Source organism: Rhinoderma darwinii, chromosome 2 (assembly GCF_050947455.1).
Source record: "Rhinoderma darwinii isolate aRhiDar2 chromosome 2, aRhiDar2.hap1, whole genome shotgun sequence".
Classification (NCBI taxonomy): Eukaryota; Metazoa; Chordata; class Amphibia; order Anura; family Rhinodermatidae; genus Rhinoderma; species Rhinoderma darwinii.
This window is the reverse complement of record NC_134688.1, coordinates 234,328,908-234,352,947: the sequence shown is the minus strand read 5'-3', so window position 1 is coordinate 234,352,947 and position 24,040 is coordinate 234,328,908. Positions and strand designations below refer to the sequence as shown.

At 38.4% G+C, this 24,040-nt stretch overlaps 1 protein-coding gene and 16 non-coding genes across 22 annotated transcripts in view; all 17 read left to right on the top strand.

Moving 5' to 3' along the window:
• Positions 1-24,040, top strand: part of TEX14 (testis expressed 14, intercellular bridge forming factor) — a 532,366-nt gene that overhangs the window by 194,037 nt on the left and 314,289 nt on the right. The window lies entirely within an intron of this gene.
• On the top strand, positions 194-411 carry LOC142747697 (small nucleolar RNA U3). The gene has a single exon (XR_012881961.1). It is a non-coding gene; the product is annotated as a small nucleolar RNA U3 (small nucleolar RNA).
• LOC142747759 (small nucleolar RNA U3) lies at positions 1,768-1,985 on the top strand. The gene has a single exon (XR_012882015.1). It is a non-coding gene; the product is annotated as a small nucleolar RNA U3 (small nucleolar RNA).
• Positions 3,336-3,553, top strand: LOC142747603 (small nucleolar RNA U3). Its single transcript, XR_012881878.1, has one exon. It is a non-coding gene; the product is annotated as a small nucleolar RNA U3 (small nucleolar RNA).
• On the top strand, positions 4,889-5,106 carry LOC142747643 (small nucleolar RNA U3). The gene has a single exon (XR_012881914.1). It is a non-coding gene; the product is annotated as a small nucleolar RNA U3 (small nucleolar RNA).
• Positions 6,461-6,678, top strand: LOC142747745 (small nucleolar RNA U3). The gene has a single exon (XR_012882002.1). It is a non-coding gene; the product is annotated as a small nucleolar RNA U3 (small nucleolar RNA).
• LOC142747642 (small nucleolar RNA U3) lies at positions 8,029-8,246 on the top strand. The gene has a single exon (XR_012881913.1). It is a non-coding gene; the product is annotated as a small nucleolar RNA U3 (small nucleolar RNA).
• Positions 9,579-9,796, top strand: LOC142747757 (small nucleolar RNA U3). Its single transcript, XR_012882013.1, has one exon. It is a non-coding gene; the product is annotated as a small nucleolar RNA U3 (small nucleolar RNA).
• LOC142747667 (small nucleolar RNA U3) lies at positions 11,144-11,361 on the top strand. Its single transcript, XR_012881935.1, has one exon. It is a non-coding gene; the product is annotated as a small nucleolar RNA U3 (small nucleolar RNA).
• Positions 12,712-12,929, top strand: LOC142747732 (small nucleolar RNA U3). The gene has a single exon (XR_012881990.1). It is a non-coding gene; the product is annotated as a small nucleolar RNA U3 (small nucleolar RNA).
• Positions 14,274-14,491, top strand: LOC142747719 (small nucleolar RNA U3). The gene has a single exon (XR_012881979.1). It is a non-coding gene; the product is annotated as a small nucleolar RNA U3 (small nucleolar RNA).
• LOC142747641 (small nucleolar RNA U3) lies at positions 15,845-16,062 on the top strand. Its single transcript, XR_012881912.1, has one exon. It is a non-coding gene; the product is annotated as a small nucleolar RNA U3 (small nucleolar RNA).
• On the top strand, positions 17,413-17,630 carry LOC142747607 (small nucleolar RNA U3). The gene has a single exon (XR_012881883.1). It is a non-coding gene; the product is annotated as a small nucleolar RNA U3 (small nucleolar RNA).
• Positions 18,984-19,201, top strand: LOC142747640 (small nucleolar RNA U3). The gene has a single exon (XR_012881911.1). It is a non-coding gene; the product is annotated as a small nucleolar RNA U3 (small nucleolar RNA).
• Positions 20,555-20,772, top strand: LOC142747678 (small nucleolar RNA U3). Its single transcript, XR_012881944.1, has one exon. It is a non-coding gene; the product is annotated as a small nucleolar RNA U3 (small nucleolar RNA).
• LOC142747639 (small nucleolar RNA U3) lies at positions 22,123-22,340 on the top strand. The gene has a single exon (XR_012881910.1). It is a non-coding gene; the product is annotated as a small nucleolar RNA U3 (small nucleolar RNA).
• LOC142747596 (small nucleolar RNA U3) lies at positions 23,688-23,905 on the top strand. Its single transcript, XR_012881873.1, has one exon. It is a non-coding gene; the product is annotated as a small nucleolar RNA U3 (small nucleolar RNA).

Here is a 24,040-nt window from a genome sequence, read left to right as displayed (position 1 = left end):
CCGTGTGACGCCCGTTTTGCGAACGGTCGTCACACGGCCGGGAAAAGCTGTCTAACACTGCAGTCACGGCTCTAACCATTTACAAGGTCTCAATGTTTACAGGAGTCTCTATGTCTCAGGTTGTGTGGATGTCTCTCTAATGTTACACATAGGGTCCTATCCCCCGGAGTGTCGTTCTAGCAAGTCAAGGGTTAAGACTGTACTTTCAGGGATCATTTCTATAGTGTGCAACTGCGGAAATGTTCTCTAAAGTGTCTAAATGCACCAACCACGAGGAAGAGCTGTAGTGATCTCTCCTGAGCGGGAAGTGAGCTCTCAGATCTGCTTCATTGTAGGTTCTGATTGCTGTTGATGACCGTTCTCCTTCTTTTTCACAGAGAGGGTGGAGGGGGAGATCTCAAACTGAGTGGTTGCTTCTCAATCTGTACAGAATAATAGTATGAGATGTAGATTTGCTTTTTATCTCTTGATTCATAGCAGTTTGTCATTCTCTACCATCAAAGAACAATTATCTTTCAAATTCAAGTAAATTGACGGCTTTTTCTTTGTACGAGAATTTTTAATTGTATTGCACTATATAATGTAATGGGAGATGGAAAAAGAATCTTTGTGGTGGTAAAGTTGGAAAAACTGTGATTCGTCAGTTTTTTTTGGCTTTCGTTATTACGGCGTTCACCGTGCAGTAAAAAATTACAACTTAACTTTATTCTGCGGGTTAATATGATTACGGCGATACCAGATTTATAATTTTTTTTTTAATGTTTTACTATTTTTACAAAGAAAATGACGTGCTTTGAGTCACAATATTATGAGAGCCCTAACGTTTTTATTTTTCTTTCGTTTGACTGGTGCGAGGGCTTATTTTTGTGTCACGAGTTTTTATTGGTACTATTTTTGGTACATGTGAGTTTTTGTTCACTTTTAATTACATCTTTTATTAGAGTTAATGTGGCCCAAAAACAGCGATTATGGCGTTTTGAAATTTCTTTATGGGGTTCACTGTGTGGGTTAAATAATGTTATATTGTAATAGTTTCGACTTTTACGGGCGTGGTGATATCAATTTTGTTTATTTATTTTGTTTTTTTTTAAATTTATTAAAGTTTTTTAAACTTTTACTTTTATTTTTTTGAACACTACTAAAAACTTTATTTTCTTTAGTTTTTTTGTATAAACTCTTTTTATTTAAAGCAGTTGCAAAGAAATACATCAGCAATTACATAAATCGTAAAAAAGGCAGCATTTATGCCTGGCACATTAATACTTTATGACCCCTATGGCCGTTACATATTTCTTAAAGGTACTATCTTGAACACGAAAATTACTTTAGTGGGAGGAGGAGGAGGAGGAGGAGGAGGAGGAGGAGGAGGGACGGAATACATGGCCGTCACTCGGGACACATTCCGGTGATGGCCGTGTATTACCCGGCCCCATAGACTTCTATGGGAGCCGGACGGCCAGGAGAATGGCCGAAAATAGGGCATGTCCCAGTTTTTTGACCACTGGATTTACCGGGCCGTCAAAAAAATCGGTTGTGTGAATAACCCCATTTGGGGTCTATTGTTTTTACTGCGGCCGTGTGACGCCCGTTTTGCGAACGGTCGTCACACGGCCGGGAAAAGCTGTCTAACACTGCAGTCACGGCTCTAACCATTTACAAGGTCTCAATGTTTACAGGAGTCTCTATGTCTCAGGTTGTGTGGATGTCTCTCTAATGTTACACATAGGGTCCTATCCCCCGGAGTGTCGTTCTAGCAAGTCAAGGGTGAAGACTGTACTTTCAGGGATCATTTCTATAGTGTGTAACTGCGGAAATGTGCTCTAAAGTGTCTAAATGCACCAACCACGAGGAAGAGCTGTAGTGATCTCTCCTGAGCAGGAAGTGAACTCTCAGATCTGCTTCATTGTAGGTTCTGATTGCTGTTGATGACCGTTCTCCTTCTTTTTCACAGAGAGGGTGGAGGGGGAGATCTCAAACTGAGTGGTTGCTTCTCAATCTGTACAGAATAATAGTATGAGATGTAGATTTGCTTTTTATCTCTTGATTCATAGCAGTTTGTCATTCTCTACCATCAAAGAACAATTATCTTTCAAATTCAAGTAAATTGACGGCTTTTTCTTTGTACGAGAATTTTTAATTGTATTGCACTATATAATGTAATGGGAGATGGAAAAAGAATCTTTGTGGTGGTAAAGTTGGAAAAACTGTGATTCGTCAGTTTTTTTTGGCTTTCGTTATTACGGCGTTCACCGTGCAGTAAAAAATTACAACTTAACTTTATTCTGCGGGTTAATATGATTACGGCGATACCAGATTTATCAATTTTTTTTTAATGTTTTACTATTTTTACAAAGAAAATTACGTGCTTTGAGTCACAATATTATGAGAGCCCTAACGTTTTTATTTTTCTTTCGTTTGACTGGTGCGAGGGCTTATTTTTGTGTCACGAGTTTTTATTGGTACTATTTTTGCTACATGTGAGTTTTTGTTCACTTTTAATTACATCTTTTATTAGAGTTAATGTGGCCCAAAAACAGCGATTATGGCGTTTTGAAATTTCTTTATGGGGTTCACTGTGTGGGTTAAATAATGTTATATTGTAATAGTTTCGACTTTTACGGGCGTGGTGATATCAATTTTGTTTATTTATTTTGGTTTTTTTAAAATTTATTAAAGTTTTTTAAACTTTTACTTTTATTTTTTTGAACACTACTAAAAACTTTATTTTCTTTAGTTTTTTTGTATAAACTCTTTTTATTTAAAGCAGTTGCAAAGAAATACATCAGCAATTACATAAATCGTAAAAAAGGCAGCATTTATGCCTGGCACATTAATACTTTATGACCCCTATGGCCGTTACATATTTCTTAAAGGTACTATCTTGAACACGAAAATTACTTTAGTGGGAGGAGGAGGAGGAGGAGGAGGAGGAGGAGGGACGGAATACATGGCCGTCACTCGGGACACATTCCGGTGATGGCCGTGTATTACCCGGCCCCATAGACTTCTATGGGAGCCGGACGGCCAGGAGAATGGCCGAAAATAGGGCATGTCCCAGTTTTTTGACCACTGGATTTACCGGGCCGTCAAAAAAATCGGTTGTGTGAATAACCCCATTTGGGGTCTATTGTTTTTACTGCGGCCGTGTGACGCCCGTTTTGCGAACGGTCGTCACACGGCCGGGAAAAGCTGTCTAACACTGCAGTCACGGCTCTAACCATTTACAAGGTCTCAATGTTTACAGGAGTCTCTATGTCTCAGGTTGTGTGGATGTCTCTCTAATGTTACACATAGGGTCCTATCCCCCGGAGTGTCGTTCTAGCAAGTCAAGGGTTAAGACTGTACTTTCAGGGATCATTTCTATAGTGTGTAACTGCGGAAATGTGCTCTAAAGTGTCTAAATACACCAACCACGAGGAAGAGCTGTAGTGATCTCTCCTGAGCGGGAAGTGAGCTCTCAGATCTGCTTCATTGTAGGTTCTGATTGCTGTTGATGACCGTTCTCCTTCTTTTTCACAGAGAGGGTGGAGGGGGAGATCTCAAACTGAGTGGTTGCTTCTCAATCTGTACAGAATAATAGTATGAGATGTAGATTTGCTTTTTATCTCTTGATTCATAGCAGTTTGTGATTCTCTACCATCAAAGAACAATTATCTTTCAAATTCAAGTAAATTGACGGCTTTTTCTTTGTACGAGAATTTTTAATTGTATTGCACTATATAATGTAATGGGAGATGGAAAAAGAATCTTTGTGGTGGTAAAGTTGGAAAAACTGTGATTCGTCAGTTTTTTTTGGCTTTCGTTATTACGGCGTTCACCGTGCAGTAAAAAATTACAACTTAACTTTATTCTGCGGGTTAATATGATTACGGCGATACCAGATTTATCAATTTTTTTTTAATGTTTTACTATTTTTACAAAGAAAATTACGTGCTTTGAGTCACAATATTATGAGAGCCCTAACGTTTTTATTTTTCTTTCGTTTGACTGGTGCGAGGGCTTATTTTTGTGTCACGAGTTTTTATTGGTACTATTTTTGGTACATGTGAGTTTTTGTTCACTTTTAATTACATCTTTTATTAGAGTTAATGTGGCCCAAAAACAGCGATTATGGCGTTTTGAAATTTCTTTATGGGGTTCACTGTGTGGGTTAAATAATGTTATATTGTAATAGTTTCGACTTTTACGGGCGTGGTGATATCAATTTTGTTTATTTATTTTGTTTTTTTTTAAATTTATTAAAGTTTTTTAAACTTTTACTTTTATTTTTTTGAACACTACTAAAAACTTTATTTTCTTTAGTTTTTTTGTATAAACTCTTTTTATTTAAAGCAGTTGCAAAGAAATACATCAGCAATTACATAAATCGTAAAAAAGGCAGCATTTATGCCTGGCACATTAATACTTTATGACCCCTATGGCCGTTACATATTTCTTAAAGGTACTATCTTGAACACGAAAATTACTTTAGTGGGAGGAGGAGGAGGAGGGACGGAATACATGGCCGTCACTCGGGACACATTCCGGTGATGGCCGTGTATTACCCGGCCCCATAGACTTCTATGGGAGCCGGACGGCCAGGAGAATGGCCGAAAATAGGGCATGTCCCAGTTTTTTGACCACTGGATTTACCGGGCCGTCAAAAAAATCAGTTGTGTGAATAACCCCATTTGGGGTCTATTGTTTTTACTGCGGCCGTGTGACGCCCGTTTTGCGAACGGTCGTCACACGGCCGGGAAAAGCTGTCTAACACTGCAGTCACGGCTCTAACCATTTACAAGGTCTCAATGTTTACAGGAGTCTCTATGTCTCAGGTTGTGTGGATGTCTCTCTAATGTTACACATAGGGTCCTATCCCCCGGAGTGTCGTTCTAGCAAGTCAAGGGTTAAGACTGTACTTTCAGGGATCATTTCTATAGTGTGTAACTGCGGAAATGTGCTCTAAAGTGTCTAAATGCACCAACCACGAGGAAGAGCTGTAGTGATCTCTCCTGAGCGGGAAGTGAGCTCTCAGATCTGCTTCATTGTAGGTTCTGATTGCTGTTGATGACCGTTCTCCTTCTTTTTCACAGAGAGGGTGGAGGGGGAGATCTCAAACTGAGTGGTTGCTTCTCAATCTGTACAGAATAATAGTATGAGATGTAGATTTGCTTTTTATCTCTTGATTCATAGCAGTTTGTCATTCTCTACCATCAAAGAACAATTATCTTTCAAATTCAAGTAAATTGACGGCTTTTTCTTTGTACGAGAATTTTTAATTGTATTGCACTATATAATGTAATGGGAGATGGAAAAAGAATCTTTGTGGTGGTAAAGTTGGAAAAACTGTGATTCGTCAGTTTTTTTTGGCTTTCGTTATTACGGCGTTCACCGTGCAGTAAAAAATTACAACTTAACTTTATTCTGCGGGTTAATATGATTACGGCGATACCAGATTTATCAATTTTTTTTTAATGTTTTACTATTTTTACAAAGAAAATTACGTGCTTTGAGTCACAATATTATGAGAGCCCTAACGTTTTTATTTTTCTTTCGTTTGACTGGTGCGAGGGCTTATTTTTGTGTCACGAGTTTTTATTGGTACTATTTTTGGTACATGTGAGTTTTTGTTCACTTTTAATTACATCTTTTATTAGAGTTAATGTGGCCCAAAAACAGCGATTATGGCGTTTTGAAATTTCTTTATGGGGTTCACTGTGTGTGTTAAATAATGTTATATTGTAATAGTTTCGACTTTTACGGGCGTGGTGATATCAATTTTGTTTATTTATTTTGGTTTTTTTAAAATTTATTAAAGTTTTTTAAACTTTTACTTTTATTTTTTTGAACACTACTAAAAACTTTATTTTCTTTAGTTTTTTTGTATAAACTCTTTTTATTTAAAGCAGTTGCAAAGAAATACATCAGCAATTACATAAATCGTAAAAAAAGGCAGCATTTATGCCTGGCACATTAATACTTTATGACCCCTATGGCCGTTACATATTTCTTAAAGGTACTATCTTGAACACGAAAATTACTTTAGTGGGAGGAGGAGGAGGAGGAGGAGGAGGAGGAGGAGGGACGGAATACATGGCCGTCACTCGGGACACATTCCGGTGATGGCCGTGTATTACCCGGCCCCATAGACTTCTATGGGAGCCGGACGGCCAGGAGAATGGCCGAAAATAGGGCATGTCCCAGTTTTTTGACCACTGGATTTACCGGGCCGTCAAAAAAATCGGTTGTGTGAATAACCCCATTTGGGGTCTATTGTTTTTACTGCGGCCGTGTGACGCCCGTTTTGCGAACGGTCGTCACACGGCCGGGAAAAGCTGTCTAACACTGCAGTCACGGCTCTAACCATTTACAAGGTCTCAATGTTTACAGGAGTCTCTATGTCTCAGGTTGTGTGGATGTCTCTCTAACGTTACACATAGGGTCCTATCCCCCGGAGTGTCGTTCTAGCAAGTCAAGGGTTAAGACTGTACTTTCATGGATCATTTCTATAGTGTGCAACTGCGGAAATGTTCTCTAAAGTGTCTAAATGCACCAACCACGAGGAAGAGCTGTAGTGATCTCTCCTGAGCGGGAAGTGAGCTCTCAGATCTGCTTCATTGTAGGTTCTGATTGCTGTTGATGACCGTTCTCCTTCTTTTTCACAGAGAGGGTGGAGGGGGAGATCTCAAACTGAGTGGTTGCTTCTCAATCTGTACAGAATAATAGTATGAGATGTAGATTTGCTTTTTATCTCTTGATTCATAGCAGTTTGTCATTCTCTACCATCAAAGAACAATTATCTTTCAAATTCAAGTAAATTGACGGCTTTTTCTTTGTACGAGAATTTTTAATTGTATTGCACTATATAATGTAATGGGAGATGGAAAAAGAATCTTTGTGGTGGTAAAGTTGGAAAAACTGTGATTCGTCAGTTTTTTTTGGCTTTCGTTATTACGGCGTTCACCGTGCAGTAAAAAATTACAACTTAACTTTATTCTGCGGGTTAATATGATTACGGCGATACCAGATTTATCAATTTTTTTTTAATGTTTTACTATTTTTACAAAGAAAATTACGTGCTTTGAGTCACAATATTATGAGAGCCCTAACGTTTTTATTTTTCTTTCGTTTGACTGGTGCGAGGGCTTATTTTTGTGTCACGAGTTTTTATTGGTACTATTTTTGCTACATGTGAGTTTTTGTTCACTTTTAATTACATCTTTTATTAGAGTTAATGTGGCCCAAAAACAGCGATTATGGCGTTTTGAAATTTCTTTATGGGGTTCACTGTGTGGGTTAAATAATGTTATATTGTAATAGTTTCGACTTTTACGGGCGTGGTGATATCAATTTTGTTTATTTATTTTGGTTTTTTTAAAATTTATTAAAGTTTTTTAAACTTTTACTTTTATTTTTTTGAACACTACTAAAAACTTTATTTTCTTTAGTTTTTTTGTATAAACTCTTTTTATTTAAAGCAGTTGCAAAGAAATACATCAGCAATTACATAAATCGTAAAAAAGGCAGCATTTATGCCTGGCACATTAATACTTTATGACCCCTATGGCCGTTACATATTTCTTAAAGGTACTATCTTGAACACGAAAATTACTTTAGTGGGAGGAGGAGGAGGAGGAGGAGGAGGAGGAGGGACGGAATACATGGCCGTCACTCGGGACACATTCCGGTGATGGCCGTGTATTACCCGGCCCCATAGACTTCTATGGGAGCCGGACGGCCAGGAGAATGGCCGAAAATAGGGCATGTCCCAGTTTTTTGACCACTGGATTTACCGGGCCGTCAAAAAAATCGGTTGTGTGAATAACCCCATTTGGGGTCTATTGTTTTTACTGCGGCCGTGTGACGCCCGTTTTGCGAACGGTCGTCACACGGCCGGGAAAAGCTGTCTAACACTGCAGTCACGGCTCTAACCATTTACAAGGTCTCAATGTTTACAGGAGTCTCTATGTCTCAGGTTGTGTGGATGTCTCTCTAATGTTACACATAGGGTCCTATCCCCCGGAGTGTCGTTCTAGCAAGTCAAGGGTTAAGACTGTACTTTCAGGGATCATTTCTATAGTGTGTAACTGCGGAAATGTGCTCTAAAGTGTCTAAATGCACCAACCACGAGGAAGAGCTGTAGTGATCTCTCCTGAGCGGGAAGTGAGCTCTCAGATCTGCTTCATTGTAGGTTCTGATTGCTGTTGATGACCGTTCTCCTTCTTTTTCACAGAGAGGGTGGAGGGGGAGATCTCAAACTGAGTGGTTGCTTCTCAATCTGTACAGAATAATAGTATGAGATGTAGATTTGCTTTTTATCTCTTGATTCATAGCAGTTTGTCATTCTCTACCATCAAAGAACAATTATCTTTCAAATTCAAGTAAATTGACGGCTTTTTCTTTGTACGAGAATTTTTAATTGTATTGCACTATATAATGTAATGGGAGATGGAAAAAGAATCTTTGTGGTGGTAAAGTTGGAAAAACTGTGATTCGTCAGTTTTTTTTGGCTTTCGTTATTACGGCGTTCACCGTGCAGTAAAAAATTACAACTTAACTTTATTCTGCGGGTTAATATGATTACGGCGATACCAGATTTATCAATTTTTTTTAAATGTTTTACTATTTTTACAAAGAAAATTACGTGCTTTGAGTCACAATATTATGAGAGCCCTAACGTTTTTATTTTTCTTTCGTTTGACTGGTGCGAGGGCTTATTTTTGTGTCACGAGTTTTTATTGGTACTATTTTTGGTACATGTGAGTTTTTGTTCACTTTTAATTACATCTTTTATTAGAGTTAATGTGGCCCAAAAACAGCGATTATGGCGTTTTGAAATTTCTTTATGGGGTTCACTGTGTGGGTTAAATAATGTTATATTGTAATAGTTTCGACTTTTACGGGCGTGGTGATATCAATTTTGTTTATTTATTTTGGTTTTTTTAAAATTTATTAAAGTTTTTTAAACTTTTACTTTTATTTTTTTGAACACTACTAAAAACTTTATTTTCTTTAGTTTTTTTGTATAAACTCTTTTTATTTAAAGCAGTTGCAAAGAAATACATCAGCAATTACATAAATCGTAAAAAAGGCAGCATTTATGCCTGGCACATTAATACTTTATGACCCCTATGGCCGTTACATATTTCTTAAAGGTACTATCTTGAACACGAAAATTACTTTAGTGGGAGGAGGAGGAGGGACGGAATACATGGCCGTCACTCGGGACACATTCCGGTGATGGCCGTGTATTACCCGGCCCCATAGACTTCTATGGGAGCCGGACGGCCAGGAGAATGGCCGAAAATAGGGCATGTCCCAGTTTTTTGACCACTGGATTTACCGGGCCGTCAAAAAAATCGGTTGTGTGAATAACCCCATTTGGGGTCTATTGTTTTTACTGCGGCCGTGTGACGCCCGTTTTGCGAACGGTCGTCACACGGCCGGGAAAAGCTGTCTAACACTGCAGTCACGGCTCTAACCATTTACAAGGTCTCAATGTTTACAGGAGTCTCTATGTCTCAGGTTGTGTGGATGTCTCTCTAATGTTACACATAGGGTCCTATCCCCCGGAGTGTCGTTCTAGCAAGTCAAGGGTTAAGACTGTACTTTCAGGGATCATTTCTATAGTGTGTAACTGCGGAAATGTGCTCTAAAGTGTCTAAATGCACCAACCACGAGGAAGAGCTGTAGTGATCTCTCCTGAGCGGGAAGTGAGCTCTCAGATCTGCTTCATTGTAGGTTCTGATTGCTGTTGATGACCGTTCTCCTTCTTTTTCACAGAGAGGGTGGAGAGGGAGATTTCAAACTGAGTGGTTGCTTCTCAATCTGTACAGAATAATAGTATGAGATGTAGATTTGCTTTTTATCTCTTGATTCATAGCAGTTTGTCATTCTCTACCATCAAAGAACAATTATCTTTCAAATTCAAGTAAATTGACGGCTTTTTCTTTGTACGAGAATTTTTAATTGTATTGCACTATATAATGTAATGGGAGATGGAAAAAGAATCTTTGTGGTGGTAAAGTTGGAAAAACTGTGATTCGTCAGTTTTTTTTGGCTTTCGTTATTACGGCGTTCACCGTGCAGTAAAAAATTACAACTTAACTTTATTCTGCGGGTTAATATGATTACGGCGATACCAGATTTATCAATTTTTTTTTAATGTTTTACTATTTTTACAAAGAAAATTACGTGCTTTGAGTCACAATATTATGAGAGCCCTAACGTTTTTATTTTTCTTTCGTTTGACTGGTGCGAGGGCTTATTTTTGTGTCACGAGTTTTTATTGGTACTATTTTTGGTACATGTGAGTTTTTGTTCACTTTTAATTACATCTTTTATTAGAGTTAATGTGGCCCAAAAACAGCGATTATGGCGTTTTGAAATTTCTTTATGGGGTTCACTGTGTGGGTTAAATAATGTTATATTGTAATAGTTTCGACTTTTACGGGCGTGGTGATATCAATTTTGTTTATTTATTTTGTTTTTTTTTAAATTTATTAAAGTTTTTTAAACTTTTACTTTTATTTTTTTGAACACTACTAAAAACTTTATTTTCTTTAGTTTTTTTGTATAAACTCTTTTTATTTAAAGCAGTTGCAAAGAAATACATCAGCAATTACATAAATCGTAAAAAAGGCAGCATTTATGCCTGGCACATTAATACTTTATGACCCCTATGGCCGTTACATATTTCTTAAAGGTACTATCTTGAACACGAAAATTACTTTAGTGGGAGGAGGAGGAGGAGGAGGAGGAGGAGGGACGGAATACATGGCCGTCACTCGGGACACATTCCGGTGATGGCCGTGTATTACCCGGCCCCATAGACTTCTATGGGAGCCGGACGGCCAGGAGAATGGCCGAAAATAGGGCATGTCCCAGTTTTTTGACCACTGGATTTACCGGGCCGTCAAAAAAATCAGTTGTGTGAATAACCCCATTTGGGGTCTATTGTTTTTACTGCGGCCGTGTGACGCCCGTTTTGCGAACGGTCGTCACACGGCCGGGAAAAGCTGTCTAACACTGCAGTCACGGCTCTAACCATTTACAAGGTCTCAATGTTTACAGGAGTCTCTATGTCTCAGGTTGTGTGGATGTCTCTCTAATGTTACACATAGGGTCCTATCCCCCGGAGTGTCGTTCTAGCAAGTCAAGGGTTAAGACTGTACTTTCAGGGATCATTTCTATAGTGTGTAACTGCGGAAATGTGCTTTAAAGTGTCTAAATGCACCAACCACGAGGAAGAGCTGTAGTGATCTCTCCTGAGCGGGAAGTGAGCTCTCAGATCTGCTTCATTGTAGGTTCTGATTGCTGTTGATGACCGTTCTCCTTCTTTTTCACAGAGAGGGTGGAGGGGGAGATCTCAAACTGAGTGGTTGCTTCTCAATCTGTACAGAATAATAGTATGAGATGTAGATTTGCTTTTTATCTCTTGATTCATAGCAGTTTGTCATTCTCTACCATCAAAGAAGAATTATCTTTCAAATTCAAGTAAATTGACGGCTTTTTCTTTGTACGAGAATTTTTAATTGTATTGCACTATATAATGTAATGGGAGATGGAAAAAGAATCTTTGTGGTGGTAAAGTTGGAAAAACTGTGATTCGTCAGTTTTTTTTGGCTTTCGTTATTACGGCGTTCACCGTGCAGTAAAAAATTACAACTTAACTTTATTCTGCGGGTTAATATGATTACGGCGATACCAGATTTATCAATTTTTTTTTAATGTTTTACTATTTTTACAAAGAAAATTACGTGCTTTGAGTCACAATATTATGAGAGCCCTAACGTTTTTATTTTTCTTTCGTTTGACTGGTGCGAGGGCTTATTTTTGCGTCACGAGTTTTTATTGGTACTATTTTTGGTACATGTGAGTTTTTGTTCACTTTTAATTACATCTTTTATTAGAGTTAATGTGGCCCAAAAACAGCGATTATGGCGTTTTGAAATTTCTTTATGGGGTTCACTGTGTGGGTTAAATAATGTTATATTGTAATAGTTTCGACTTTTACGGGCATGGTGATATCAATTTTGTTTATTTATTTTGGTTTTTCTAAAATTTATTAAAGTTTTTTAAACTTTTACTTTTATTTTTTTGAACACTACTAAAAACTTTATTTTCTTTAGTTTTTTTGTATAAACTCTTTTTATTTAAAGCATTTGCAAAGAAATACATCAGCAATTACATAAATCGTAAAAAAGGCAGCATTTATGCCTGGCACATTAATACTTTATGACCCCTATGGCCGTTACATATTTCTTAAAGGTACTATCTTGAACACGAAAATTACTTTAGTGGGAGGAGGAGGAGGAGGAGGAGGAGGAGGAGGGACGGAATACATGGCCGTCACTCGGGACACATTCCGGTGATGGCCGTGTATTACCCGGCCCCATAGACTTCTATGGGAGCCGGACGGCCAGGAGAATGGCCGAAAATAGGGCATGTCCCAGTTTTTTGACCACTGGATTTACCGGGCCGTCAAAAAAATCGGTTGTGTGAATAACCCCATTTGGGGTCTATTGTTTTTACTGCGGCCGTGTGACGCCCGTTTTGCGAACGGTCGTCACACGGCCGGGAAAAGCTGTCTAACACTGCAGTCACGGCTCTAACCATTTACAAGGTCTCAATGTTTACAGGAGTCTCTATGTCTCAGGTTGTGTGGATATCTCTCTAATGTTACACATAGGGTCCTATCCCCCGGAGTGTCGTTCTAGCAAGTCAAGGGTGAAGACTGTACTTTCAGGGATCATTTCTATAGTGTGTAACTGCGGAAATGTGCTCTAAAGTGTCTAAATGCACCAACCACGAGGAAGAGCTGTAGTGATCTCTCCTGAGCAGGAAGTGAGCTCTCAGATCTGCTTCATTGTAGGTTCTGATTGCTGTTGATGACCGTTCTCCTTCTTTTTCACAGAGAGGGTGGAGGGGGAGATCTCAAACTGAGTGGTTGCTTCTCAATCTGTACAGAATAATAGTATGAGATGTAGATTTGCTTTTTATCTCTTGATTCATAGCAGTTTGTCATTCTCTACCATCAAAGAACAATTATCTTTCAAATTCAAGTAAATTGACGGCTTTTTCTTTGTACGAGAATTTTTAATTGTATTGCACTATATAATGTAATGGGAGATGGAAAAAGAATCTTTGTGGTGGTAAAGTTGGAAAAACTGTGATTCGTCAGTTTTTTTTGGCTTTCGTTATTACGGCGCTCACCGTGCAGTAAAAAATTACAACTTAACTTTATTCTGCGGGTTAATATGATTACGGCGATACCAGATTTATCAATTTTTTTTTAATGTTTTACTATTTTTACAAAGAAAATTACGTGCTTTGAGTCACAATATTATGAGAGCCCTAACGTTTTTATTTTTCTTTCGTTTGACTGGTGCGAGGGCTTATTTTTGTGTCACGAGTTTTTATTGGTACTATTTTTGGTACATGTGAGTTTTTGTTCACTTTTAATTACATCTTTTATTAGAGTTAATGTGGCCCAAAAACAGCGATTATGGCGTTTTGAAATTTCTTTATGGGGTTCACTGTGTGGGTTAAATAATGTTATATTGTAATAGTTTCGACTTTTACGGGCGTGGTGATATCAATTTTGTTTATTTATTTTGTTTTTTTTTAAAATTTATTAAAGTTTTTTAAACTTTTACTTTTATTTTTTTGAACACTACTAAAAACTTTATTTTCTTTAGTTTTTTTGTATAAACTCTTTTTATTTAAAGCAGTTGCAAAGAAATACATCAGCAATTACATAAATCGTAAAAAAGGCAGCATTTATGCCTGGCACATTAATACTTTATGACCCCTATGGCCGTTACATATTTCTTAAAGGTACTATCTTGAACACGAAAATTACTTTAGTGGGAGGAGGAGGAGGAGGAGGAGGAGGGACGGAATACATGGCCGTCACTCGGGACACATTCCGGTGATGGCCGTGTATTACCCGGCCCCATAGACTTCTATGGGAGCCGGACGGCCAGGAGAATGGCCGAAAATAGGGCATGTCCCAGTTTTTTGACCACTGGATTTACCGGGCCGTCAAAAAAATCTGTTGTGTGAATAACCCCATTTGGGGTCTATTGTTTTTACTGCGGCCGTGTGACGCCCGTTTTGCGAACGGTCGTCACACGGCCGGGAAAAGCTGTCTAACACTGCAGTCACGGCTCTAACCATTTACAAGGTCTCAATGTTTACAGGAGTCTCTATGTCTCAGGTTGTGTGGATGTCTCTCTAATGTTACACATAGGGTCCTATCCCCGGAGTGTCGTTCTAGCAAGTCAAGGGTTAAGACTGTACTTTCAGGGATCATTTCTATAGTGTGTAACTGCGGAAATGTGCTCTAAAGTGTCTAAATGCACCAACCACGAGGAAGAGCTGTAGTGATCTCTCCTGAGTGGGAAGTGAGCTCTCAGATCTGCTTCATTGTAGGTTCTGATTGCTGTTGATGACCGTTCTCCTTCTTTTTCACAGAGAGGGTGGAGGGGGAGATCTCAAACTGAGTGGTTGCTTCTCAATCTGTACAGAATAATAGTATGAGATGTAGATTTGCTTTTTATCTCTTGATTCATAGCAGTTTGTCATTCTCTACCATCAAAGAACAATTATCTTTCAAATTCAAGTAAATTGACGGCTTTTTCTTTGTACGAGAATTTTTAATTGTATTGCACTATATAATGTAATGGGAGATGGAAAAAGAATCTTTGTGGTGGTAAAGTTGGAAAAACTGTGATTCGTCAGTTTTTTTTGGCTTTCGTTATTACGGCGTTCACCGTGCAGTAAAAAATTACAACTTAACTTTATTCTGCGGGTTAATATGATTACGGCGATACCAGATTTATAAAAATTTTTTTAATGTTTTACTATTTTTACAAAGAAAATTACGTGCTTTGAGTCACAATATTATGAGAGCCCTAACGTTTTTATTTTTCTTTCGTTTGACTGGTGCGAGGGCTTATTTTTGTGTCACGAGTTTTTATTGGTACTATTTTTGGTACATGTGAGTTTTTGTTCACTTTTAATTACATCTTTTATTAGAGTTAATGTGGCCCAAAAACAGCGATTATGGCGTTTTGAAATTTCTTTATGGGGTTCACTGTGTGGGTTAAATAATGTTATATTGTAATAGTTTCGACTTTTACGGGCGTGGTGATATCAATTTTGTTTATTTATTTTGTTTTTTTTAAAATTTATTAAAGTTTTTTAAACTTTTACTTTTATTTTTTTGAACACTACTAAAAACTTTATTTTCTTTAGTTTTTTTGTATAAACTCTTTTTATTTAAAGCAGTTGCAAAGAAATACATCAGCAATTACATAAATCGTAAAAAAGGCAGCATTTATGCCTGGCACATTAATACTTTATGACCCCTATGGCCGTTACATATTTCTTAAAGGTACTATCTTGAACACGAAAATTACTTTAGTGGGAGGAGGAGGAGGAGGAGGAGGAGGAGGAGGAGGGACGGAATACATGGCCGTCACTCGGGACACATTCCGGTGATGGCCGTGTATTACCCGGCCCCATAGACTTCTATGGGAGCCGGACGGCCAGGAGAATGGCCGAAAATAGGGCATGTCCCAGTTTTTTGACCACTGGATTTACCGGGCCGTCAAAAAAATCGGTTGTGTGAATAACCCCATTTGGGGTCTATTGTTTTTACTGCGGCCGTGTGACGCCCGTTTTGCGAACGGTCGTCACACGGCCGGGAAAAGCTGTCTAACACTGCAGTCACGGCTCTAACCATTTACAAGGTCTCAATGTTTACAGGAGTCTCTATGTCTCAGGTTGTGTGGATGTCTCTCTAATGTTACACATAGGGTCCTATCCCCCGGAGTGTCGTTCTAGCAAGTCAAGGGTTAAGACTGTACTTTCAGGGATCATTTCTATAGTGTGTAACTGCGGAAATGTGCTCTAAAGTGTCTAAATGCACCAACCACGAGGAAGAGCTGTAGTGATCTCTCCTGAGCGGGAAGTGAGCTCTCAGATCTGCTTCATTGTAGGTTCTGATTGCTGTTGATGACCGTTCTCCTTCTTTTTCACAGAGAGGGTGGAGGGGGAGATCTCAAACTGAGTGGTTGCTTCTCAATCTGTACAGAATAATAGTATGAGATGTAGATTTGCTTTTTATCTCTTGATTCATAGCAGTTTGTCATTCTCTACCATCAAAGAACAATTATCTTTCAAATTCAAGTAAATTGACGGCTTTTTCTTTGTACGAGAATTTTTAATTGTATTGCACTATATAATGTAATGGGAGATGGAAAAAGAATCTTTGTGGTGGTAAAGTTGGAAAAACTGTGATTCGTCAGTTTTTTTTGGCTTTCGTTATTACGGCGTTCACCGTGCAGTAAAAAATTACAACTTAACTTTATTCTGCGGGTTAATATGATTACGGCGATACCAGATTTATACATTTTTTTTTAATGTTTTACTATTTTTACAAAGAAAATTACGTGCTTTGAGTCACAATATTATGAGAGCCCTAACGTTTTTATTTTTCTTTCGTTTGACTGGTGCGAGGGCTTATTTTTGTGTCACGAGTTTTTATTGGTACTATTTTTGGTACATGTGAGTTTTTGTTCACTTTTAATTACATCTTTTATTAGAGTTAATGTGGCCCAAAAACAGCGATTATGGCGTTTTGAAATTTCTTTATGGGGTTCACTGTGTGGGTTAAATAATGTTATATTGTAATAGTTTCGACTTTTACGGGCGTGGTGATATCAATTTTGTTTATTTATTTTGGTTTTTTTAACATTTATTAAAGTTTTTTAAACTTTTACTTTTATTTTTTTGAACACTACTAAAAACTTTATTTTCTTTAGTTTTTTTGTATAAACTCTTTTTATTTAGAGCAGTTGCAAAGAAATACATCAGCAATTACATAAATCGTAAAAAAGGCAGCATTTATGCCTGGCACATTAATACTTTATGACCCCTATGGCCGTTACATATTTCTTAAAGGTACTATCTTGAACACGAAAATTACTTTAGTGGGAGGAGGAGGAGGAGGAGGAGGAGGAGGAGGGACGGAATACATGGCCATCACTCGGGACACATTCCGGTGATGGCCGTGTATTACCCGGCCCCATAGACTTCTATGGGAGCCGGACGGCCAGGAGAATGGCCGAAAATAGGGCATGTCCCAGTTTTTTGACCACTGGATTTACCGGGCCGTCAAAAAAATCGGTTGTGTGAATAACCCCATTTGGGGTCTATTGTTTTTACTGCGGCCGTGTGACGCCCGTTTTGCGAACGGTCGTCACACGGCCGGGAAAAGCTGTCTAACACTGCAGTCACGGCTCTAACCATTTACAAGGTCTCAATGTTTACAGGAGTCTCTATGTCTCAGGTTGTGTGGATGTCTCTCTAATGTTACACATAGGGTCCTATCCCCCGGAGTGTCGTTCTAGCAAGTCAAGGGTTAAGACTGTACTTTCAGGAATCATTTCTATAGTGTGTAACTGCGGAAATGTGCTCTAAAGTGTCTAAATGCACCAACCACGAGGAAGAGCTGTAGTGATCTCTCCTGAGCGGGAAGTGAGCTCTCAGATCTGCTTCATTGTAGGTTCTGATTGCTGTTGATGACCGTTCTCCTTCTTTTTCGCAGAGAGGGTGGAGGGGGAGATCTCAAACTGAGTGGTTGCTTCTCAATCTGTACAGAATAATAGCATGAGATGTAGATTTGCTTTTTATCTCTTGATTCATAGCAGTTTGTCATTCTCTACCATCAAAGAACAATTATCTTTCAAATTCAAGTAAATTGACGGCTTTTTCTTTGTACGAGAATTTGTAATCGTATTGCACTATATAATGTAATGGGAGATGGAAAAAGAATCTTTGTGGTGGTAAAGTTGGAAAAACTGTGATTCGTCAGTTTTTTTTGGCTTTCGTTATTACGGCGTTCACCGTGCAGTAAAAAATTACAACTTAACTTTATTCTGCGGGTTAATATGATTACGGCGATACCAGATTTATCAATTTTTTTTTAATGTTTTACTATTTTTACAAAGAAAATTACGTGCTTTGAGTCACAATATTATGAGAGCCCTAACGTTTTTATTTTTCTTTCGTTTGACTGGTGCGAGGGCTTATTTTTGTGTCACGAGTTTTTATTGGTACTATTTTTGGTACATGTGAGTTTTTGTTCACTTTTAATTACATCTTTTATTAGAGTTAATGTGGCCCAAAAACAGCGATTATGGCGTTTTGAAATTTCTTTATGGGGTTCACTGTGTGGGTTAAATAATGTTATATTGTAATAGTTTCGACTTTTACGGGCGTGGTGATATCAATTTTGTTTATTTATTTTGTTTTTTTTAAAATTTATTAAAGTTTTTTAAACTTTTACTTTTATTTTTTTGAACACTACTAAAAACTTTATTTTCTTTAGTTTTTTTGTATAAACTCTTTTTATTTAAAGCAGTTGCAAAGAAATACATCAGCAATTACATAAATCGTAAAAAAGGCAGCATTTATGCCTGGCACATTAATACTTTATGACCCCTATGGCCGTTACATATTTCTTAAAGGTACTATCTTGAACACGAAAATTACTTTAGTGGGAGGAGGAGGAGGAGGAGGAGGAGGAGGAGGAGGGACGGAATACATGGCCGTCACTCGGGACACATTCCGGTGATGGCCGTGTATTACCCGGCCCCATAGACTTCTATGGGAGCCGGACGGCCAGGAGAATGGCCGAAAATAGGGCATGTCCCAGTTTTTTGACCACTGGATTTACCGGGCCGTCAAAAAAATCGGTTGTGTGAATAACCCCATTTGGGGTCTATTGTTTTTACTGCGGCCGTGTGACGCCCGTTTTGCGAACGGTCGTCACACGGCCGGGAAAAGCTGTCTAACACTGCAGTCACGGCTCTAACCATTTACAAGGTCTCAATGTTTACAGGAGTCTCTATGTCTCAGGTTGTGTGGATGTCTCTCTAATGTTACACATAGGGTCCTATCCCCCGGAGTGTCGTTCTAGCAAGTCAAGGGTTAAGACTGTACTTTCAGGGATCATTTCTATAGTGTGTAACTGCGGAAATGTGCTCTAAAGTGTCTAAATGCACCAACCACGAGGAAGAGCTGTAGTGATCTCTCCTGAGCGGGAAGTGAGCTCTCAGATCTGCTTCATTGTAGGTTCTGATTGCTGTTGATGACCGTTCTCCTTCTTTTTCACAGAGAGGGTGGAGGGGGAGATCTCAAACTGAGTGGTTGCTTCTCAATCTGTACAGAATAATAGTATGAGATGTAGATTTGCTTTTTATCTCTTGATTCATAGCAGTTTGTCATTCTCTACCATCAAAGAACAATTATCTTTCAAATTCAAGTAAATTGACGGCTTTTTCTTTGTACGAGAATTTTTAATTGTATTGCACTATATAATGTAATGGGAGATGGAAAAAGAATCTTTGTGGTGGTAAAGTTGGAAAAACTGTGATTCGTCAGTTTTTTTTGGCTTTCGTTATTACGGCGTTCACCGTGCAGTAAAAAATTACAACTTAACTTTATTCTGCGGGTTAATATGATTACGGCGATACCAGATTTATCAATTTTTTTTTAATGTTTTACTATTTTTACAAAGAAAATTACGTGCTTTGAGTCACAATATTATGAGAGCCCTAACGTTTTTATTTTTCTTTCGTTTGACTGGTGCGAGGGCTTATTTTTGTGTCACGAGTTTTTATTGGTACTATTTTTGGTACATGTGAGTTTTTGTTCACTTTTAATTACATCTTTTATTAGAGTTAATGTGGCCCAAAAACAGCGATTATGGCGTTTTGAAATTTCTTTATGGGGTTCACTGTGTGGGTTAAATAATGTTATATTGTAATAGTTTCGACTTTTACGGGCGTGGTGATATCAATTTTGTTTATTTATTTTGTTTTTTTTAAAATTTATTAAAGTTTTTTAAACTTTTACTTTTATTTTTTTGAACACTACTAAAAACTTTATTTTCTTTAGTTTTTTTGTATAAACTCTTTTTATTTAAAGCAGTTGCAAAGAAATACATCAGCAATTACATAAATCGTAAAAAAGGCAGCATTTATGCCTGGCACATTAATACTTTATGACCCCTATGGCCGTTACATATTTCTTAAAGGTACTATCTTGAACACGAAAATTACTTTAGTGGGAGGAGGAGGAGGAGGAGGAGGAGGAGGAGGAGGGACGGAATACATGGCCGTCACTCGGGACACATTCCGGTGATGGCCGTGTATTACCCGGCCCCATAGACTTCTATGGGAGCCGGACGGCCAGGAGAATGGCCGAAAATAGGGCATGTCCCAGTTTTTTGACCACTGGATTTACCGGGCCGTCAAAAAAATCGGTTGTGTGAATAACCCCATTTGGGGTCTATTGTTTTTACTGCGGCCGTGTGACGCCCGTTTTGCGAACGGTCGTCACACGGCCGGGAAAAGCTGTCTAACACTGCAGTCACGGCTCTAACCATTTACAAGGTCTCAATGTTTACAGGAGTCTCTATGTCTCAGGTTGTGTGGATGTCTCTCTAATGTTACACATAGGGTCCTATCCCCCGGAGTGTCGTTCTAGCAAGTCAAGGGTTAAGACTGTACTTTCAGGGATCATTTCTATAGTGTGTAACTGCGGAAATGTGCTCTAAAGTGTCTAAATGCACCAACCACGAGGAAGAGCTGTAGTGATCTCTCCTGAGCGGGAAGTGAGCTCTCAGTTCTGCTTCATTGTAGGTTCTGATTGCTGTTGATGACCGTTCTCCTTCTTTTTCACAGAGAGGGTGGAGGGGGAGATCTCAAACTGAGTGGTTGCTTCTCAATCTGTACAGAATAATAGTATGAGATGTAGATTTGCTTTTTATCTCTTGATTCATAGCAGTTTGTGATTCTCTACCATCAAAGAACAATTATCTTTCAAATTCAAGTAAATTGACGGCTTTTTCTTTGTACGAGAATTTTTAATTGTATTGCACTATATAGTGTAATGGGAGATGGAAAAAGAATCTTTGTGGTGGTAAAGTTGGAAAAACTGTGATTCGTCAGTTTTTTTTGGCTTTCGTTATTACGGCGTTCACCGTGCAGTAAAAAATTACAACTTAACTTTATTCTGCGGGTTAATATGATTACGGCGATACCAGATTTATCAATTTTTTTTTAATGTTTTACTATTTTTACAAAGAAAATTACGTGCTTTGAGTCACAATATTATGAGAGCCCTAACGTTTTTATTTTTCTTTCGTTTGACTGGTGCGAGGGCTTATTTTTGTGTCACGAGTTTTTATTGGTACTATTTTTGGTACATGTGAGTTTTTGTTCACTTTTAATTACATCTTTTATTAGAGTTAATGTGGCCCAAAAACAGCGATTATGGCGTTTTGAAATTTCTTTATGGGGTTCACTGTGTGGGTTAAATAATGTTATATTGTAATAGTTTCGACTTTTACGGGCGTGGTGATATCAATTTTGTTTATTTATTTTGTTTTTTTTAAAATTTATTAAAGTTTTTTAAACTTTTACTTTTATTTTTTTGAACACTACTAAAAACTTTATTTTCTTTAGTTTTTTTGTATAAACTCTTTTTATTTAAAGCAGTTGCAAAGAAATACATCAGCAATTACATAAATCGTAAAAAAGGCAGCATTTATGCCTGGCACATTAATACTTTATGACCCCTATGGCCGTTACATATTTCTTAAAGGTACTATCTTGAACACGAAAATTACTTTAGTGGGAGGAGGAGGAGGAGGAGGAGGAGGAGGAGGGACGGAATACATGGCCGTCACTCGGGACACATTCCGGTGATGGCCGTGTATTACCCGGCCCCATAGACTTCTATGGGAGCCGGACGGCCAGGAGAATGGCCGAAAATAGGGCATGTCCCAGTTTTTTGACCACTGGATTTACCGGGCCGTCAAAAAAATCAGTTGTGTGAATAACCCCATTTGGGGTCTATTGTTTTTACTGCGGCCGTGTGACGCCCGTTTTGCGAACGGTCGTCACACGGCCGGGAAAAGCTGTCTAACACTGCAGTCACGGCTCTAACCATTTACAAGGTCTCAATGTTTACAGGAGTCTCTATGTCTCAGGTTGTGTGGATGTCTCTCTAATGTTACACATAGGGTCCTATCCCCCGGAGTGTCGTTCTAGCAAGTCAAGGGTTAAGACTGTACTTTCAGGGATCATTTCTATAGTGTGTAACTGCGGAAATGTGCTCTAAAGTGTCTAAATGCACCAACCACGAGGAAGAGCTGTAGTGATCTCTCCTGAGCGGGAAGTGAGCTCTCAGATCTGCTTCATTGTAGGTTCTGATTGCTGTTGATGACCGTTCTCCTTCTTTTTCACAGAGAGGGTGGAGGGGGAGATCTCAAACTGAGTGGTTGCTTCTCAATCTGTACAGAATAATAGTATGAGATGTAGATTTGCTTTTTATCTCTTGATTCATAGCAGTTTGTCATTCTCTACCATCAAAGAACAATTATCTTTCAAATTCAAGTAAATTGACGGCTTTTTCTTTGTACGAGAATTTTTAATTGTATTGCACTATATAATGTAATGGGAGATGGAAAAAGAATCTTTGTGGTGGTAAAGTTGGAAAAACTGTGATTCGTCAGTTTTTTTTGGCTTTCGTTATTACGGCGTTCACCGTGCAGTAAAAAATTACAACTTAACTTTATTCTGCGGGTTAATATGATTACGGCGATACCAGATTTATCAAATTTTTTTTAATGTTTTACTATTTTTACAAAGAAAATTACGTGCTTTGAGTCACAATATTATGAGAGCCCTAACGTTTTTATTTTTCTTTCGTTTGACTGGTGCGAGGGCTTATTTTTGTGTCACGAGTTTTTATTGGTACTATTTTTGGTACATGTGAGTTTTTGTTCACTTTTAATTACATCTTTTATTAGAGTTAATGTGGCCCAAAAACAGCGATTATGGCGTTTTGAAATTTCTTTATGGGGTTCACTGTGTGGGTTAAATAATGTTATATTGTAATAGTTTCGACTTTTACGGGCGTGGTGATATCAATTTTGTTTATTTATTTTGGTTTTTCTAAAATTTATTAAAGTTTTTTAAACTTTTACTTTTATTTTTTTGAACACTACTAAAAACTTTATTTTCTTTAGTTTTTTTGTATAAACTCTTTTTATTTAAAGCATTTGCAAAGAAATACATCAGCAATTACATAAATCGTAAAAAAGGCAGCATTTATGCCTGGCACATTAATACTTTATGACCCCTATGGCCGTTACATATTTCTTAAAGGTACTATCTTGAACACGAAAATTACTTTAGTGGGAGGAGGAGGAGGAGGAGGAGGAGGAGGGACGGAATACATGGCCGTCACTCGGGACACATTCCGGTGATGGCCGTGTATTACCCGGCCCCATAGACTTCTATGGGAGCCGGACGGCCAGGAGAATGGCCGAAAATAGGGCATGTCCCAGTTTTTTGACCACTGGATTTACCGGGCCGTCAAAAAAATCGGTTGTGTGAATAACCCCATTTGGGGTCTATTGTTTTTACTGCGGCCGTGTGACGCCCGTTTTGCGAACGGTCGTCACACGGCCGGGAAAAGCTGTCTAACACTGCAGTCACGGCTCTAACCATTTACAAGGTCTCAATGTTTACAGGAGTCTCTATGTCTCAGGTTGTGTGGATGTCTCTCTAATGTTACACATAGGGTCCTATCCCCCGGAGTGTCGTTCTAGCAAGTCAAGGGTTAAGATTGTACTTTCAGGGATCATTTCTATAGTGTGTAACTGCGGAAATGTGCTCTAAAGTGTCTAAATGCACCAACCACGAGGAAGAGCTGTAGTGATCTCTCCTGAGCGGGAAGTGAGCTCTCAGATCTGCTTCATTGTAGGTTCTGATTGCTGTTGATGACCGTTCTCCTTCTTTTTCACAGAGAGGGTGGAGGGGGAGATCTCAAACTGAGTGGTTGCTTCTCAATCTGTACAGAATAATAGTATGAGATGTAGATTTGCTTTTTATCTCTTGATTCATAGCAGTTTGTCATTCTCTACCATCAAAGAACAATTATCTTTCAAATTCAAGTAAATTGACGGCTTTTTCTT